Here is a 20,290-nt window from a genome sequence, read left to right as displayed (position 1 = left end):
ATGCCAAGAGCAGGCACAGTATGAAGGTTCTCAAAAGCAACAGTTCTGGACATTTGGCCTTCCAGATGTTTGGGGGATGACTGGGGGATGATTGCCCATGCTAGATAAGCCTTTTAAAGCCCAAAAGATCCAGAGGAATAATATTTGAGAACCAATCTTCTTGAGCAGCCTTACTCTAGTGCCTTCCATATATTGTGGACTTGAACAATCATCATCCATCACCACTGACCATGTTAGCTGCAACTGATGGGAGCTGAAGACCACTAAGAGCTGGAGAGCTTTATGTAAATTTGGAGAAAACTTCTGTAGCCCATTGATCTTTGACTAGGAATTGGAGATGGGCTACTGCTGCTGTTATTCAACCATCAGTCTCATCTTTTAAAGGCCCTTCCATCTGAGAAGGTTGAGGATTCCTGGTCAAGACATCTGTAATAAAAAACAAAACATTTTAAGAAAATAAAAAAAAAAGATCGTGGTAGCCCAAGGTCAGATTTATTTCCGTGTGAGCTTTTGCAGGTCACAATCTACTTCCTCAGACATGTGGAGGGAAACATTCAGCCACAGGTACAAGGACATAATGTGGAGCCGAGGCCCCAGTGAAAATAGATACAGGCACACACAAAAAATGAAGTTTCAAAGTGACAAAAACATTATTGACATAAGTAAAGAACTCAGCATGTTGATTACCATGGTAATTACTTGAATGATTGCCTGTACGTTAAGGTTGGCCTTTGAAGTGCTTTGAACAAGGTTGTTCACTCAGCTTGTAATTTTTTTTAAATGAATCAGCTTTTAGTTCAAAGGCCCCCCGTCAATAACTGTGACCATACACAAGATGATAAGGAAAACTGATTAAGATATATGGGCTAGAGAATAGAATAGATTTCCGGATTCTTTGGGCTCTAAATCCACAATTCTCTATTCTGGGATTTTGCCTGATAGACAGGCACCTAAATGTGGGCTCGCCTGAGAGAAAGGCCTCAACTGGCAAGCTCTTAAGCTTCGCTAGGCCTAGCTCTGACGAGCTTCCTGTTCAGAAAGAAAGCTCCCAACAAGCATTGGGGCAGGAACAGGAAATTTGGGCGCAGCGAAGCCTAGCTTAGCCTCAAAGCCTTGCAGCTTAGGCCCTTTTCCTAGGTGACCCACATTTAGGTGTCTTCAAGATGTCTGTCTGTCAGGCAGAACAGAACTCTGATGATTTTTAGGCCAAGATACCTGAAAAATCCCATCCCTAATATTGTCCAGAATTCTACTGTGGATCTATGCGGGTATTCACTTCAATTCTGTAAACCAGGGATCTCCAAACTTTTTACAGTGAAGGCCACACTGGAGATTTTCAAAGTTTTTGAGGGCTGCATGCATGCATGCACATACGCACAGACATGCACGCCCATCCGCCCCCCACACACATAGTCTCCCGCACACACGCATGCACCCTCCACCACCTCTGCACACACAAACCAGCATACCACCCGCATGCATGCACACGCACATGCATGGACACCCACCCCCGCCCCCCACGCACACAGATGCACGCACACGCACAGCCCACTCATCTGCCCCCCCGATGCGCACCGGCTGAAGGCAACAGGCCAGACAAAACAGCAGTGTGGGCCAGATGTGGCTCACAGGCCATAGTTTCGAGACCCCTGCTATAAATCCATTCCGGATTAATCATTGCTATCCGGAATCGTCGCTAAACGGAACTAAAAACCCCATAGAAACGCATAGAAATGGGGCGAAAACTCACCATTCAGCGAAGATCCTCCATAGCGCCGCTATTTTCACCGCCTCGGTAAGCAAGGAAACCGCGTGAAAATGCTTGCGGCAGCCATTTTGGGCACCCGGCGGCTATTTTGGAACCGCCGATCAGCTGTTCTAAAAACGCTTACCGATCATCGCAATGTGATGTTTTCCCATTCAAAACATCGCAATGCGATCGCATTAACAATCGCAAAAAATAGATCGCTATGCAGATTCGTCGTTAAACAGTGTGCTCATTATGCGAGGCACCACTGTATTGGATTGCTGCTATTTAACAAGTTTCCAGTCACACTTCTCATTGCCCACACACTGGCATAGAGTGAGGAATGGGAGCAGCAGCTCATTAATTAGTGGCAATTTGCTGTTGCAACTTACACAGTTATTCTTACATTGCACTATATCCCCCAAAGGATTCTTGCTGTCATGAGCTGAGAATCCGTGGTCTAAATTTAAACCTTTAGACACCCTTGTAATTTGTGTATGTACTCTACCTCAGGTGCCTCCCTTTCTAATCTTTGTAATTCTTTTTTTTTCCCTCTATCACAGTCATTTTCAGATCAGTAACAGAGCGTCATGGGAGACAGAAGTGCTTTGAGACTGCCTTGGGAGTGTTGCTATTTCTGATACCAGGTTTGTGTCCATTTGTTCTTTTGAGTAGAGATTGACCCATTTGTCCTCTGCGGAATGTATTTTGTTTTACACTTCTCCTCCTTCTTTTTAAATTGTACTATAGAAGATACCTTCAATAGCCAACCGGGACACCATCTATATAATTTTAGAACTGCAGAGCTGGAAGGGACCCTGTAGATCATCAAGTCCAGCCCCTGTCAAGGAGCCACAGTGAGGAATCGAACTCCCAACCTCTCGCTCTGCAACCACTGAACTATTCATCTACAATCAAACATGTTTTTATTTTTGTTATATGTGGTGAAACAGATCAAAGCAGGCATCTCTGAAAACGGATCTGGACTTGGCATGTATGATCTAATTCTTCTCTACGCCTCTGAAACATGGGCTAGGAATCATTATACAGTGGTGCCTCGCTTAACGGGCGCCCTGTTTAACGACGAATCCGCATAGCGATTAAGTTTTTGCGATCGTTTTTGCGATCACATTGCAATGTTTTTTAATGGGAAAATATCACTTTGCGATGATCTGTAAGCTGTTTCGCTTACCAATTATCGCATAGCAATCTTTTCCCAACAGCTGATCGGCAGTTCCAAAATGGCCACTGGGTAAAAAAAATGGCTGCCCGCTGTGTTTTCATGCCCATTCCTCGCTTAGCGGGCAGCAATAATGGCGGCTGTATGGAGGATTTATGCTTTAAGGTGGGTTTTTTGTCCATAGGAACGCATTAAACGGGTTTTAATGCATTCCTATGGGCTTTTTTGCATCGCGACAATTTTTGCTGCACGGATTATCGTCGCTATGCGGGGCACCACTGTATCAGCTTATTGTTAATGGAAGAATTTGGGGGGGTGGATAGAATGATCAAATCATAGAAGAATTAAGTTGGAAAGGAACGATAAGGCCATCAAGTCCAACCCCCTGCTCAAAGCAGGAAACCAGATTGAAGCAGATCTGAAAGAGGCTTGCCCAATTTTCTCTTAAATGCTTCCAGCGTTAGGGCGCTCGCCACCTCCTGAGGTCATTGATTCCATTGTCATACTGCTCTAACAGTGAAGCTGTTCTTCCTCATATTCAGATTAAACTTGGCTTCCTGCAGGATGAGTTCATTATTACGTGTCCTGCACTCTTGAGATGGAGGAGCTTACGATGCACCTTAATAGGAAAGGGAGTCATATAAGTTCTCCTCCTCTGTTTGTTGCATGTCATTCAGAAAGCATAGCCACCAACACAGTTGAGTCTTTGAGGGATAAACAATCCTCAACGTGGTGCCCTCCAGTGTTTTATACTACAGTGCCCATCATTCCTGGTGATGAATCTGGTTTTCATCGGAGTTGGATTCTGAAACATCTGGAGAATATCAGCTTGGGAAGGCTACTACGAGGGGTGTTTTGCTGGGAGATTGAAGGCATCTCTTCCTCTGATTCGTTGTTAAAAGCAGTAATCCAGCAACTTCTACCTACCCTCAAGAAACTTCAAACGAATCAATTCAAGCAGGCAAGGAATTGCCACAGTGTGATGTTTGTATCATTAACAACCTCATACAAAAATAATTAAAAAAATATATAGTGTGCTCAGAGTACAAACTGAAATGAAAGCAGTGAAATTAGAAAGCAAAGGAAAAATAGATTAAGGAAGGAGAGAGCTTTAAATCAATTTAAATATTAATTTTCACAATTGGAAGCTAACAGCGGTGAGAAAACGAATACCCAACGTTATGCTCCAGGCATCTATCCATCAGATTTGAAAAGAAGGCTTTTTTTTAAGAAGAAGAAATAAGAAAGGAAAATATGAAATGGAAAAATAATTATATGGCATACATATATATTTTTTTAATTTCTTGGATGATAAGAAGGTCCCAGTTTAATGATATTTTTAAAAATGCACTTTACAGAATTCATTTTGTTTTTGATCCTCATGAGTTTAACAGGATGAATCAGGCCATCTCCTTCAGGTGTCCTAAACGTCTGGGTCAGGGAAGACTTTGGAAGCATCTGTATCATTACCTTCTGCCCCTCATTTGCATGCATACACGCATGTGCGCGTGCATACGCCTCTCTTTTTGTTCACAGAAAACAGGAACCTGTGGCCTTTTGATAAAGGCTGCCTGGCTGAGCAAGCTGTCATAGCCCGAAGGGAGCCACGAGATGGGAGTTGTGATTTTTTTCCTAGCCATCACCGCCTCAAGCGAAGTCAAACCCACACAGCTTGCCTAAGGCTTGTCCCCATCTAGGGAGTGGTGCTGAGATTTTAAAGTCAGAAAATGGCATTTGCTTGTCTTCTCTGCTTGTCTCCATCTCATCCTTAGCATGGCTCGCTCTGACCTCTGGCAAAATGCTTTCATTGGCAGCCCAGTTCTACCTTTAGTAAGGAAGGTGAGATTTCGGAACATTGCCTTACCTTACCCCCGAAGTATTTGGGCGCCACTCTGGATCAAACGCTGACCTATGAAAAACACTGTCTAAACACCAAGCCGAAAGTTGCTGCCAGGAATAACAATCTTAGAAAACTGGCATTTATTTATTATTTTATTTATTTTATTAGATTTATACCCTACCCATCTACTCTGGCCGGCATAACAAAATTTAAAAACAGCCAATAACATGTAAAAATCCAAGATGTAGAAATATACAGATATTAAAATGCAGCAGGAGGGAAAGCCTGCCTAAATAGCCATGTCTTTAGTTTACTTCTAAAGACACCCAGAGAGGGAGCCAGGCGGATCTCTAGGGGCAATGTTCCAGAGGCGAGGGGCCACTGCCAAGAAGGCCCGGTTCCTCGTTCTTTCTTTCCGGGCCTCCCTCGGCGTTAGGCCCCTCAATCGCCCAGCCTGGCTAGAACGCGTGTCTCTGGTAGAACTGAGTGGGAGAAGGCATGGTCAAACTGACCCACAAACAGTAAGAACAACAGCTTTGTCCATGTGCTACTGCACAGCAGATTATGCTAGTGCCGCTTGGTATAAATCAGCACGTGCCAAAAAAAGTGGATGTAGCTCTTAATTAATTAAAATAGTGCATGATTATTACTGGCTGCCTGAAACCTAACCCCGTTGGAAAAGTCTATTATTTGGCTGGTGTTGCCCCTCCAGGAGTATGTTAAAGCCAATAATGAATAATATAAGACAATACCTCATCAAACCTAGCCACTTTATGGGCACCAGATTGGGAAGCACTGATAGGATGATGGGAACATTGCAATCCAGAGAGTTGGAATTTGAAGCCTACACCACTGACAGGAGACTGCAGGCCCTCCCCTTCTGAAACATGCTTTAAGTAAGCAGAGATGTCTGGCTTACATAAAGGTAAAGGTAAAGGTTCCCCTTGACAATTTTTGTCCAGTCGTGTTCGACTCTAGGGGGCGGTGCTCATCCCCGTTTCCAAGCCATAGAGCCAGCGTTTTTGTCCGAAGACAATCTTCCGTGGTCACATGGCCAGTGCGACTTAGACACAGAACGCTGTTACCTTCCCACCGAGGTGGTCCCTATTTATCTACTCGCATTTGCATGCTTTCGAACTGCTAGGTTGGCGGGAGCTGGGACAAGCAACGGGCGCTCACTCCGTTGCGTGGATTCGATCTTATGACTGCTTCTGACCCTACAGCACAGGCTTCCGTGGTTTAGCCCACAGCGCCACCACGTCCCTATCTGGCTTACATACATGGTCACAATTTTTGAAACTTTTTGATTTTTCTGCACCACCCATACAGACCTCTGATGCCCAGCCCAAAGCAGATCACTATGGATTGCAAGCTCGCTTCTGTATACCTGTATTGATTTTTACTGGTCAAATAAGGACCTCCCTCAGCCCTGCCTTTGGATTGTGTATAAGGACCACACAGCTTTCTTGTTTTTTGAAATATTCCCTGCACGCCCTAAACTGGTGCTAAATTTGGACGTTTCCCTCTTGGATCGCACTCTCCACAATCCCCAGCCAAGATGATCCTAGGCTTTTCCAAGCTTCTGGGGTCTGCCCAGTCACTTTCTATGCTTGCAAAAAGAAGGGATGTCATAAAATTGCCTTTTCTCCTCCGGCACCAACATAATCTCTTCTCACTGAGGCTTCAGGGACTCATGTACCCTCCTCTCCATCATCCTCCCCGCAGCCACCACGGTGGAAAGGGTAGCAGCAGGCCCGTGATTGGCAGCCACCGGCTGCAAGCTGCCTGCTGTTCTGTTTGCCTAGAATAAAACAAATATATTTGCCTTTGCAAATGCAGCCAGGGTAATTTACTCACAATAAACACAGCGATAACACAGAAGAACGGAGAGAAGGGTGCCTTGATATTTAATTGCTTTGTGTGTTATAAAAAGTGCCGTGCGATACAACGATTTTCAACCAGCATGGCCCAGGAACCCAGCACAAACTTTTAAATTTTCCTTAGCGAATTATGGAGTGACCACCTTTCTTATTTTACAGAGGGCAGTTCTGTCTGTGGTGGTATGGGGGTGATGGGAGCTGGAGTCTAGCTCTTCTGAAGAGTCACCGGGTGGGAGATGATTGGCAGTGATGGACCCGTTGGAAAAGTTACTTTTCAGACTACAAGATGTGCAAGCTCTTCAGCCACCATGGCCGCTAACCATTGCTGGGCAGAGGACTCGGAGAGCAGAAGTCTGAGAAAAAGTAATTTTTCCAAGCTCTGGAAAGTAATTATATATGTTTATGTCAGAAGCATCTTGGCAAAGAAATACAGTGGTGCCTCGCATAACGATGTTAATTGGTTCCATTAAAAACATCGTTGTGTGAAAACATCGTTAAGTGAAACACCATTTCCCATAGGAATGCATTGAAAACCGGTTAATCTGTTCCAATAGGAGCCTATTCAATACATTTCAATGGTGAAAGAAAAATCACCAAAAATTCAAAAAGACTCAGAACGAAGCCAAATTACTTTAACGAAGGTTTTATTAGGTGCACTAACGATTCCAAGCATTTTAAACATTTTTTAAACATTTTAGAATATTTTTAAAATAGCGAAAACAGGGCTGTCAAAAAAAAAAGTTAAGCGAAACAGGGGACCTAAAACTGTCATCGTTAAGTGAAGCAAGGTCCCAAACATCGTTATGTGAAAATCCCCCATAGGAAACATCGTTAGGTGAGGTGGCAAAATTTCCATCAAAGGCCATCGTTATGCGAATTCATCGTTGAGCGAGGCACTCGTTAAGCGAGGCACCACTGTAGATACAAAGAGGGTTCTGTAGTCTTAAAGAGTTTGAAAAACCATGAGTGGGGCTGCCTTTGGAAAATATTCCGAAACTTCAGCGGGTCTAAAACACTGCAGCCAGATTGTTAACTGGGGTTGGTGACAGGGATCACATAACGCCCCCCCCCCCCCGTTACAGCAGCTCCACTGGCTGGCAGTCCGTTTCCAGGGACACTCGAGAGTGATGGTTTTGAATTATAAAATGCTGACCAACTTAAAGGTGAAGGTTCCCCTTGACATTTAGTCCAGTCATGTCTGACTCTAGGGAAATTCCCCGTTTCTAAGCCGTAGAGCCAGCATTTGTCCGTAGACAGTTTCCATGGTCATGTAGCCAGCGCGACTTTCCCACCGAGGTGGTACCTATTTATCTACTTGCATTTTTACATGCTTTCGAACCGCTAGGTTGGCAGGAGCTGGGACAAGCAACGGGAGCTCACTCCGTCGCGTGGATTCGATCTTACGACGGCTGGTCTTCCGACCTTGCAGCACAGAGGCTTCTGCGGCTTAACCCACAGTGCCACCATGTCCCTTACCAAGCTCTTTGACAGACTGCATCTTGGCTGGCTTTTAAAGTCGTGAGGGGTGGCCTTTCTCTCAGTCGTGCCCTCCTCAAAGGTGCGTTTGGTGAGGGCACAAGAGAGGGTCTTCTCTGTTGCGGCTTTTATGTCATGGAATTCCCTCCCACAGAAGGCCCGCCTGGCCCCATCTTGGCTGTCCATTCTAGTAGACGAAGACCTTTCTCTTCTCACATGGCCTTTTTCTCAGTGACTGGCCAAGAGGGTTTCTAAAACCAGGGCGGCTGTTGTTCAGTTTTGTTCTTTTTCTTCCCCCTTCCAGTGTTGTTGGGCTTTTTCCCCCCGTTGCTTTGATATTGCAAGCTGCCTTGGGGCCCCTTGAGAAAGTTAGGATGCACATATTTTAAACAAACAAATAAAAGACAGCTACAGTGCTACTTTGAACCCAAAGAGCCACCAGTTCAAATTCCTATTCCGCGTTATTGAAGATACAAATGTGGTGCTTATTGTTACTTCAAGGATGTTCAAGATAAAATGATAATACTATAAAAGCAAATCGTTTCCCACCCCCACCCTGTTCCTAATAGCTCTCGAAGCTTTCATTTGTATGACAGCCAAGGGAAGAAATCCTTCTTCAAGCTTTCATCATCAAAATCCAAGTCCTCTTCTCCTGAACCCTCTTCTTACAAATCCATCCATTATCTCCTCTCTTCTACCAGAAAAGTGCACCCACACAGACATTGTCTCCATCCTAAGTGACTTCGCATCCCTATTTCATTCTGCCTGCCCCCAGGCAGTTCTGATGATTAAAAAATCCCAAGCTTTGTGCAGATCAATAGTAGGAAAGGGCCAAAAAAAAAGCAAAGAAAAAACAGAGATATCAGCGCACTGAACTGCGAGTAGAAGGCAGATGTGACGGCATTGGGGCTTTTGTTGCTGATCAAGTTCGGTTGCTTTCCCCCCTCGCCGCCCATTCCAGCTGGAAAGGCAAAATGGGGCAAAGAGGATGATCCTGGAGGCTATTCTCTCGTAGAGAGGAGAGAAGCAAAGAGCCTGCTTTGTTCTGCATGGTTTGGAATTGTGATTCTTGGGTGTTCAACGAAGTGGAGAAAACTTGAGGAGCTTCAGACTTGCTGTGAGGAGAAGTAAAATTAGGCCAGCGCAAGCCCACGTTTGGGCAAAGAAGGGCAATGGTCTGGAATTAGAGAAGTCTTTAGGGAGAGGACAAAACCCCATCCAGCAAAACTTCAAGAGGCAACAGAAGGATGGAGGAAAACACCCTTGATGAAGGAGCCACTCCCTGTTGTGTTGTTTGTGATGCTGCCACTGACTGATAAAGAAAGGGAAAACGCTAATTTCATTTCAAGAATGAATGGGATCAGCCATCATCCCAGCAGGCTGTAACAAAGGGAGAGAAAGAGCACAGTCAGAGCCATCATCTGCTCTGAGGAGAAGTGATCCCATCCATTGGGGAACTACATGTCTTCTTTTACAGAAAACCATCCTCTGTTTGAAGGCCTGTGGCAGGAGGTGGGGGGGATCCTCCATTGGAAGGTGTTCTAAATTTTAAGGGCTGTTCAATCCAGGTCTGATTTAAAGCTGCAAGCACCAGGAAGCGGAAGATCAGGGGCCAGAGAAGAATGCAAAAGACATAGAGCAATCCTTTGCCCTGCAGAGATGCCACATCCATTAGGCGCCTCCCTCCGTCTATGGTCACATGACATCAGCCATTCTATCAGGCTACAATGGAGGAGGAAGAGAAGGGATGGAGGACCACCATCTGCATCTTTGGGTCTTCCTTTCCATCAAAGTGATTGCTATTCCAGCTGAAGAATTTAAAACAGAGGTTCCCAATCTTGGATCTCCAGATGTTCTTGGACTACGACTCCCAGAAATACTGGCCAGCACAGTTAATGGTGAAGGCTTCTGGGAGTTTTAGTCCAGGAACATCTGGGGACCCAAAGTTGGGAACCATTGCTCTAAAACATTTGAGTGTTACTCTGCTTCTTTCTTCATCTTCTCTTTTCGTAACAATTCTTCTTGTGTCATGTCTTTTTGCTTGTCAGACAGGGCAAGGATTCTTCACTTTTCCTCCTCTTCTTCTCTGGCATCCCATCCCCCTCTTTTTTTGGCATAGCAGTTCAGTGCAAAAACATGCTTTAAATAAGACAAAGTGGTGGCATGCCATTTTATCTGAAGGAAGCTGTCAAGCATTGGCACCGAGGATGACCCTGGGTGAGGCACAGGGAACTTGGAGGTGATTCATCCTGACCTACTTTTTCAAACGGCTCTGCTGGTACCCAGAGCAGAGGGGATCTGTGAGCTCATATTTTTAGCTAACTCCAGGGTCAGGTTTTTGCTTACTGACTCTTGTGTTTTGGGTTTTTTTTGTGTGTAAGCTCATCTAGCAAAGTTCTCTAAGCCTTACTTTTCCATGTATCAAGCCAATTTAGTTTGAAGAAGAATCCATTCAAAAGATGTTGATGCATAGGGCTCAAGATCACTCACACGTGCCAAAAGAACTCTAGTTATACTGATTGTTCTCATCCATTTCTTGAATCAATACATATTTACATGCAGTCATGTGGTATATAGGCTGTCCAGAGTAGACCTTTGGTCTAGATGGGCGGGGTAGAAGTCTAATGAATGAATGAATGAATGAATGAATGAATGAATGAATGAATGAATGAATAGTAAAGGTAAAGATTCCCCTTGACATTTAGTCCATTCGTGTCCGACTCTAGGGAGTGGTGCTCATCCCCGTTTCCAAGCCGTAGAGCCAGCATTTGTCCGAAGACAGTTTCCATGGTCACTTGGCCAGCGTGACTAGACACAAAACGTCGTTACCTTCCCACTGTGGTGGTACCTATTTATCTACTTGCACTTTTACATGCTTTCAAACTGCTAGGTTGGCGAGGAGCTGGGACGAGCGACGGGGGCTCCCTCCGTCGCGTGGATTTGATCTTATGACTGCTTGGTCTTCTGACCTTGCAGCACACAAAGGCTTCTGTGGTTTAACCCGCAGCACCCCCACGCCCCCAGATAAATAAATAAATAAATACTGCTGGGCCCCATTCACTTGGCTGTCAGTTCAACTGGTACATTTCTTGCCATTTATACCAGTTCTGTAGGCTACACGTACCATTTCAATGCAAATCAATTCATCTTAGAACTGCAGAGCTGGAAAAGAACCCTATGGATCACCATCAAGTCTAGCCCCTATCAAGGGCGCCAGTGGGGAATTGAACTCCCCACCTCTGGTTCCGCAGCCAGAGATGTAAATCACTGAGCTATCCAGCGGTCCTTAACTCCAGGACATGGTGCCTGTGGCTCAGATGGGTGTGGATTTTCTAGCCCAGCATTTGCCCTTAGTTTTGGGATGGCTGGGTGGGGATGAAGAGGTGGAATGCCAAGCAGTTGCAGGTATCTGGGGTAGGGTAGCCATCATCTCCATAAACTATGCTCCCGTTGCTCCCATTTGGGCTTTCATCTCCCTGCTGCTCTCGGGCTTTTGAAAGACTCCACTGGAGTGATGGAGAGCATTAAAAAGAGCGATTCCTGCATGGGAATGTCCTTGAAATTGTTGTATTTTAACATACCTCTTCCGATTTTCATATTGCAAATATGAAAATTAAGCGCCATGTTCCACCATTTCTCTAGATCCTTCTTCCATGTTAATCTGTTGGCCGCATTTCCAACACAGGGATACTTCTTTAATCGTCATGTGTAAGCTTCCTCCCTCCTTAAAGAGCAAATAACTCCTCCACCTTCACCATAACTAACTTTGCATGCAGAACAACACTTCTGGGGGGGAGAAACCTCTACTCATGTGCAGCCTCTACTTCTGATTGTCCAGGGTTCTCATACAGCCTACTGAGTTTATCTTTTCTCCTTCACTATCCTTTTCTGCCTGCCTGTCCTTCAAATGTTCCCTGAACTGGCTTGGAATTCATGTGGGCGCACAGGACAGTTAAGTGGTACACAACATGAGTATTTCTTTTCATATGAGATTTTTCCTAACATCTATTCCCCATACATGATAAGTGATGAACAGCTTTTGTTGTTGTTGTTTAGTTGTTAAGTCGTGTCCGACTCTTCGTGACCCCATGGACCAGAGCATGCCAGGCCCTCCTGTCTTCCACTGCCTCCCAGAGTTGGATCAAATTCAAGTTGGTTGCTTCAGTGACACTGTCCAACCATCTCGTCCTCGGTCGTCCCCTTCTCCTCTTGCCTTCACCCTTTCCCAACATCAGGGGCTTTTCCAGGGAGTCTTCTCTTCTCGTGTGATGGCCAAAGCATTGGAGCTGTCCTTCCAGTGAGCACTCAGGGTTGATTTCCTTCAAAATGGATAGGTCTGATCTTCTTGCAGTCCAGGGGACTCTCAAGAGTCTCCTCCAGCACCACAATTCAAAAGCATCAATTCTTCATTAAAAAGCTAGTTCATCTTATTTTCAGTGAGTACTGAAAGAACTTGGGTTGGATAAAATTTTGAATTGTTGACAAAGAAGGACAAACTCAAGGTGGCAATTTCCTGCTGAGAGGTGAATAGAGAGACTAGGGAAAAGCTGGAACAGAAGAGGAGAGTGTAGAGGATGTGGCGCCAGAATGGGAAAAATATAAATGGATCCACTGTTAAGTCACACCCAAGAACTTGGGTTTCCCCGGGTTAATTCACTTATTTATTTATTTATTTATTTATTTATTTATTTATTTATTTATTTATTTATTTATTTATTTATTTATTTGTTTGTTTGTCTGTCTGTCTGTCTGTCTGTCTGTCTGTCTATCTATCTATCTACAGTATCTCTCTCTCTCTATCTGTCTGTCTGTCTGTCTGTCTGTCTGTCTGTCTGTCTGTCTGTCTGTTTGTTTGTTTAACTTATATGCCGCCCACACTACCCGAAGGTCTCTGGGCGGCTTAGAACATTTAAAATACAATAAAAGGGCAAAATAAATAAAATGCTGTTAAAAATGTAAACTCAAAAAATTCCCTTCAGGTCATCACACAAGGATCAACAGAAAGAAGGGAGAAAAATGGCCCACACAAGCTTTGATTGCAGCTTGTTAACGTAGCTCTTCTCTGATCATGTAGTCAACAGAAAATCAAAAGAGGTACATACTGGATATCATGTTACAACCCAACAATTTAAAATAGGTAAAATCAGAATTGCAACAAGTTGGGGGGTTTTCGCTAAATAATTTCTTTAAACAAGATAGTAAGTGTATTATAAAAAAGATAGAAAGCCTTTTCCTTAAAAACATGGTACTGACTTGGAACAAGTATACAAAACACTAAGGTCCCCAATTTCATCATTATGCCCAGTTACAGAATTATGGGAAATCTGAGACATTATGGGGAAATAATCAAGAATTAACAATGTTTTAAGTTAAAAGGTTGATTGGAGAAAATGAATAACACTGAAAAGATAAAGACAGTATTAGAAGGAGGTGGGGGTGGGAATTAGATTGGTTTATTTTCATCCAGTTAGAACAGTGGACTAAGGAATCGATAAAAAATAACAAACAGAGAAAAATTGAAAAGATGGTAGTACAGAAAGAAAAACAAGACAAAATGTGGATGAGGGGCATAATAAATAAAATTTATAAGGTAATAATAGAGGTGGCGGATCAATATGATGTCATTAAAGTGTCATGGGCAACAAAGTGTGCCTCTCACACCTGACTAGTTTTGGCATCTGTTTTTGTTAATCTGTGTCCATTCCTTTCAGTTCCATTCCAGTTTTTACCTAGTCCCTGAAACTGGTACTCTGTCATATTTTCTACATAGTTGTGAGAGTCACAGTACTATCGCATTTCATTTGAACCCAATGTCTTTCATGAAATTCATAATGTGCCTCCTTCTGTACTGTTATACAACATTTGTGGTATCTTTAGAGTGCATAACCTGCTGTTTGCAGTATTTCTATGGTTGGAAACCTGATTTCTGCTGGATCATGAAAGATTCATGTCTTGGTGAAAAGAAACAGGCAGGAAGGAAAACTATATACAGTGGTGCCTCACTTAACGATGTTAATTCGTTCCAGCAAAATCACTGTAGAGCAAAAATGTTGTAAAGCAAAATTAAAAAAGCATTTGAAACGCATTGAAAACCGTTCGATGTGCTCCAATGGGCTGAATAACTCACCGTCCAGCGAAGATCCTCCATAGGGGCGGCCATTTTCGCTGCCTGAAAAGTGAGGAATCCGTCCAAAAAACACAGCGGGGAGCCATTTTGAGCAGCCGGTGGCCATTTTGAAAACTGACGATCAGCTGTTTTGATCGCCGTAATGTGAAGAATCGGTTCCCGAAGCAGGGAACCAATCGTCAGGAAGCGAAAAAAGCCCATTAAAATATCATTGTGAAGCAGATTCGTCGTTATACGGGGTAATCGTTAAGCAGGGCACAACTGTATATATATTTGCTTGGCCATAGCTGGAGAATAGAACTCTCCACTATGACCTGTCCATCTTGGGTGTCCCTGCATGGCCTAGCCCATAGCTTCTCTGAATTACTCAAGCCCCTTCACCACGACAAGGCAGCAATCTGTGAAGGGGGAGAGTAGACTTAGGCTCATTTAAAACAACAACAACACCCTGTTGTTTTACAAAAACACTTTTTGATGGCAGCACAGGTAAGAGCTTTGTAAACTTAAGAAATAAAATGGGGAAGGGGATTTTAGGAAGGTGGGTGCACCAAGCTGAAATGGGAAGAAAAGGCAGCCCTGGATCTCACACTGAGGAGGTAAAGGCATTAAACTGGAGCAAAGAAGGAATTTGGGTTGGAGCCCGACCAAGCAGCTTCTGTAGGTAGTCTTCTCTGGGGACAAGCTGTTGTCTATCGTCTTGGTTAATTCACGGATAAGAAGGGATTGTTTCAATGGAGTTGATCTGGAAATTGTCCACCATGAGCTTGAAGCTGGCAAAGACCCCACAGGAAGAATACACAAGGACAGTGACTGTGGAATTGTTTGCTAACCAGTCAAACAGGTATGAAGTGATTGTTGGCAATCCTCTAGAAGAGGGAGTCATCCAAAAGATGCAGCTATCAGGAAAATCCAGAGTGTTTGCAGGAGGGAAGTTGACTCAATGGGTACATATTTGACAAACTTAGAAGCAGCTCTTCCTACATGGCCAGTTTCTCTCGCCAGTGCCTCTTCTTGAAGAGGTGGCTATCAAAAAAAGGGTGGGGTTAGGCCAAAAAATGCAGAGTTCCTGCATTTAATTCATGCAGATAATCTTTGAGAGAATTTCAAGTCTTTCTTGCTTCAGAAAGGCATTTCAATGGAAGTTCTAGTCCATTTCTCCATTTAATGAAGAGTTTCCTCGTGTAAGTTGTAGGCTAATTGGGTTTCTCCTGCGTGCCCGCAGGTCACGTGCTTGATGAGCCGCAGCAGCAGCTCAAGACACTTCCAAGGCAGATTGTGGAAGCCCATTCCTTCAGGTGAAGGAGAAATTGCAAAGCAAGTCCCAGAGGTGGTGAATGATGGGATGCACCAATGAACAAAGTACAGGAAATAAATTAATTCCATTCATACATCTAGGACTTCTTGGCGATGGTTTCTAGAGGCTTGAAGGATTTTCTACATGACAAGCAAAGGGTGCAGGATTCTCTGGGCCATGAAGTTCTGAGATTGTCCATCTGGCGGTCAAACCAGCTCCTCTGGACAGGTTAGAAAGTATGAGTCAGATTATCTTTTTAGGTAGACTGTCAACATCAGACTCAGTGGGACCTAACAAGGTTGATGCGGCCACTGGGCTGTTACAAGACAGTCTTTAGTCCTATCAGAGTTTCACGATGACTCTGTGTAGCAATTGCAATCGCAAAAAGATAGTCGTAATGCAGTTTTGTCATAATGCGGGGCAATCATAAAGCGAGGTACCACTGTATTTCACGTAGCCCAGGCTCTCTCCATGCCCTTTGGTCAGTGAAGCCAACCCCTTAGGTGCTGGAGGAAGAGGAGGCATCTCAGAAACATTTCGTTGGGCAAACAACATGGCTTTCACTGCAATGCCCTTGCATGCCAAACTGAATTGGAAAGGGAAGGGAGATGCAAGCTCAAGGTCAAAACAGATGAAGGCTTGTGCACCATAAGAGGAACCAACCAAGCAGCTGTCCTGATGGGCTTGAGCCCTGGGCATAACATGAGAAGACGAGACTCAGAGGTGGAAGGAAATAGGAAAAGAGAAAGATCCAACAAGGGATAAATTTACTTCATAAAGGAGGACAAAGCCTTTGGTTTTAAAAACCCAAACAAGGCTGTTACTGATAGGAACTTCCGGAAGTGATTAATTTTTAGGATCATCATAAACCAGAAGAAACTCAATGGCATATCATCATCATCATCATGATAATAATAATCAATCATCATCATCATCATTGGAAAAAGACAGTATTCCCAGGAAAAGAGGGAGGCAGTAGGAAAAGAGGACTAGCTACCATGAGATGGACTCAGTAAAGGAAGCCATGGCCTTTGGTTTGGGTGAGCTGAGCAGGGTTGATAATGATAGGACTTTTGGAGGCCACTGTAGGATGGAACAGCATATAACAACGAATATTTTTAAAGTGCAACAGGATTCTGTTGCTTTTATTGCAACAGATTATATGGCTACCTATATATACAGGTGATACATCTGTATCATCTTTATCAGCTTTCTCCAGGTAATCTGAAGAGCAGTTAATCAGGTAAATCCAGCCATTGTTAGGAGTTTTAGGGCAAATTAAGTCCTTCCAGAAAGTGCAGAATTGTCTATGGGGGGTACATGGCCATGGAGGGGGTCTAGAAACAACATGAGGATTGAAGATTGATGCTTATAATATTAAGGTATTATTCACCCCATCTCGTCCTCTGGAACCTTGCATTAGAGCATCGTTAACTGGATGAATGCACAAATGTGAAGAATGGCCGCCGTTCGGAGGGATAATGCCTTTGAGTCCGCAGGGTTTAGACTTACTTCAGTGCTTCCATCTAAGCTCCATTAACATTACGGAGGAGCTAGCCAGATGAGATGTGCAGCTAGACAGGCGTGTCATCCTGGGAGAAGACAAGCAAAAGGGGGGTAAACTGTAACCAACAAAAAAAAAAAGCACCAACAATCAAATTAAACCTTGGAACTTAAAACTCTCCAATCTGCTGCTGCTGAGTTAGGCAATAACTCAACGTTACAAATGATGAGAAGAATTTCTCAACTTTCTTCTGTGGTATTCATGCAAGGAGTGTATGAGAGAAGCCGCTGGTAGGGTCAACCCGGGGCCCTTTTGCTGGCTCAGGCAGCTAGCTGGGAGACTCTGGGAGTTGTAGTCCAAAAACTAGCTTTTCCGAACTCTGGCCTGTGACCGTGGGCTCCCGTTCCATGTAAAGCAAAGCAAAGCAAAGAATGCTGCTTATGTGCTGCCGTGTAGTGCTTAAAACATTCTTTGGGCAGTTTGCAATTTAATTATGTAGGCTACACCCGGCTTCTCCCCGCAACATGCTGGGTACCGATCTCAGAAGGATGAGAGGCTGAGTCAACCTTGAGCCGGCTGTCTGAGCCCATAAGGATCGAACTCAGGTGGTGAGCAGAGTCTTCACGGCAGCCCTGCAGTTTAACCACTCTGCCACAAGGCTCAGTGAAGATGCCATCTGCCTCTTTCTTCAACACTGAAGACCCAGCAGCGTCTTCTACTACGCATATGTAGTTTGAGACTCGGAGCCCTTTTCTGTCCAAATCTGTCTCGCGCACCCAATCAGGACCACGTACAGTCCGAACAAGAAAGGGGCATCCAACCTTGCGCGTAAACAGACAGCTGTGAGGATGTGGCTGATTGACCCATGGGGTCAATCAATCAATCAATCAATCAATCAATCAATCAATCAATCAATCAATCAATCAATCAATCAATCAATCAATCATCTATCTATCTGTCTGTCTGTCTGTCTATCCATCCATCCATCCATCCATCCATCCATCCATCCATCCATCATCTATCTATCTATCTATCTATCTATCTATCTATCTATCTATCTATCTATCTATCTATCTATCTATCTATCTATCTATCTATCTATCTATCTATCTATCTATCTATCTATCTATCTATCTATCTATCTATCTATCTATCTATTGACTTCTACCCTGCCCCTCTAGACAGCGTCTACTCGGGGCGGCTTACAAACAGTTATAAAAACCTCATAAAATATAACCATATAAAGTTATCATTATAGCTATCAAAATATATTGTAAAACAATCACATGATTAAATCAATACATTTAAAAGTTCAAGAGGGAGGGGAAAAAGAGAACTAAAGAGAAAAGAGCATCAGGTATTGACTGGAGGGAAGGCCTGTCTAAAGAGCCAAGTCTTTAGGTAAAGGTAAAGGTTCCCCTTGACAATTTTTGTCCAGTCGTGTCCGACTCTAGGGAGCGGTGCTCATCCCCGTTTCCAAGCCATAGAGCCAGCGTTTTGTCCAAAGACAATCTTCCATGGTCACATGGCTAGTGCGACTTAGACACGGAACGCTGTTACCTTCCCACCGAGGTGGTCCCTATTTATCTACTTGCATTTGCATGCTTTCGAACCACTAGGTTGGCGGGAGCTGGGACAAGCGACACTCAGCGAGGGTGCCAGGGTGATTTCCAGTGGCAAGGTGTTTCATAGTCGAGGCGCCACTGCCGAGAAGGCCCGGTTTCTTGTTCTTTCTTTCTGGGCCTCTCTCGGCATCAGGCCCCTCGGTCGTCTTTCCTCACTATGATGAGTGACTCTAGGTGGGAGAAGGCGTTCCGCCATGTATCGAGGTCCTAAACTGTTTAGGGCTAGTGAGTATAGCTCAGTAAGTTGGAGCCCCCAGGGCTGGAGAGCTGGATGCCCACCTGTGCCCTCTGGGAGAGTAGCCCAGTGGCGTATGCGTGGCAGATGAGGTTCCCTGCCCTGTCCCCCCAAATGGCCTTGAATGAGCTGCAAGTCTCAAAGTGCTACCAGAAGAAGGGGCTGCGAAACCATGCCTGAATACTTTAAACCTAGAAAATCCTGCACCAGAATTGAAATTACAGTACATAAGAATTACTAATATATGAAACATGACTCAGAAGGTGAATCAGCCGGTACAGTTCTACTTATTTATTCATTTATTATCTACTTCCCTTTTACATGTATTCAGAGTAACATCTGAATGGAGCGATCTTCTTCCATGCTTCTTAGACTCCAACCCAATGTCCATCTTTATTTCAAGAATGGGAAATTTACAGGCTTCCAGATGTTGTGGAACTACAACACCCATCATGCCTCACCCCCGATTACACTGGCTACTGCTGATGGGAGGTGCCATCCCTCAATATTTGGATGACCATTCATTCCTGCAGCCTGGCTGCTATAGTTCAACAAGGTGCTAGTCATTACCACTCGTCAAGCTGTGCAACACAAATAAATCCACATTAACACAAAAATAATGCAAAATGCCGCCCGCTTTTGAACCATTTTGGAACAGTAACAGACTGCCCATATAGTAAATATACTGACCAGTCTTTAAGGCTGAGAACATTAAAAGCCATTAAAAAGAGAACGTAATGTCTAGACTTCAAACCCCAACACTTTTAATGTGACTTTTAATGGTTATGATTATATATCAGAAGTCACTCTCAAGCTATTCTTGAAGGCTTTCACGGCCAGGATCTGATAGTTGTTGTGGGTTTTTCGGGCTCTTTGGCCGTGTTCTGAAGGCTGTTCTTCCTGACGTTTCCCCAGTCTCTGTGGCCGGCCTCTTCAGAGGACAGGAGTAGGAACTCTGAGCATGGACAGAGCATGTACAGAGTTCGTACTCCAGTCCTCTGAAAATGCCGGCCACAGAGACTGGTGAAACATCAGGAAGAACAAACTTCAGAACACAGCCAAAGAGCCCGAAAAACCCACAACAACCATCACTCACAAGCCCTTGCAGTGGAAAGATGGGCTGAAAAGTTAAAAAGTAAACTTTAAAAACGATTCACAGAAATACAGATGTCTGGCTGGTTAATTGTTGGTCCTCTACAGCAGTGGTCTCCAACCTTGGGCCTCCAGATGTTCTTGGACTTCAACTCCCAGAAATCCTGGCCAGCAGAGGTGGTGGTGAAGGCTTCTGGGAGATGAAGTCCAAGAACATCTGGAGGCCCAAGGTTGGGGACCACTGCTCTACAGCACTGGTTCTTAACCTTGGGTTACTCAGGTGTTTTTGG

The sequence above is a fragment of the Pogona vitticeps genome, chromosome 12, assembly GCF_051106095.1.
Source record: "Pogona vitticeps strain Pit_001003342236 chromosome 12, PviZW2.1, whole genome shotgun sequence".
Classification (NCBI taxonomy): Eukaryota; Metazoa; Chordata; class Lepidosauria; order Squamata; family Agamidae; genus Pogona; species Pogona vitticeps.
This window is presented reverse-complemented; position numbering follows the sequence as displayed.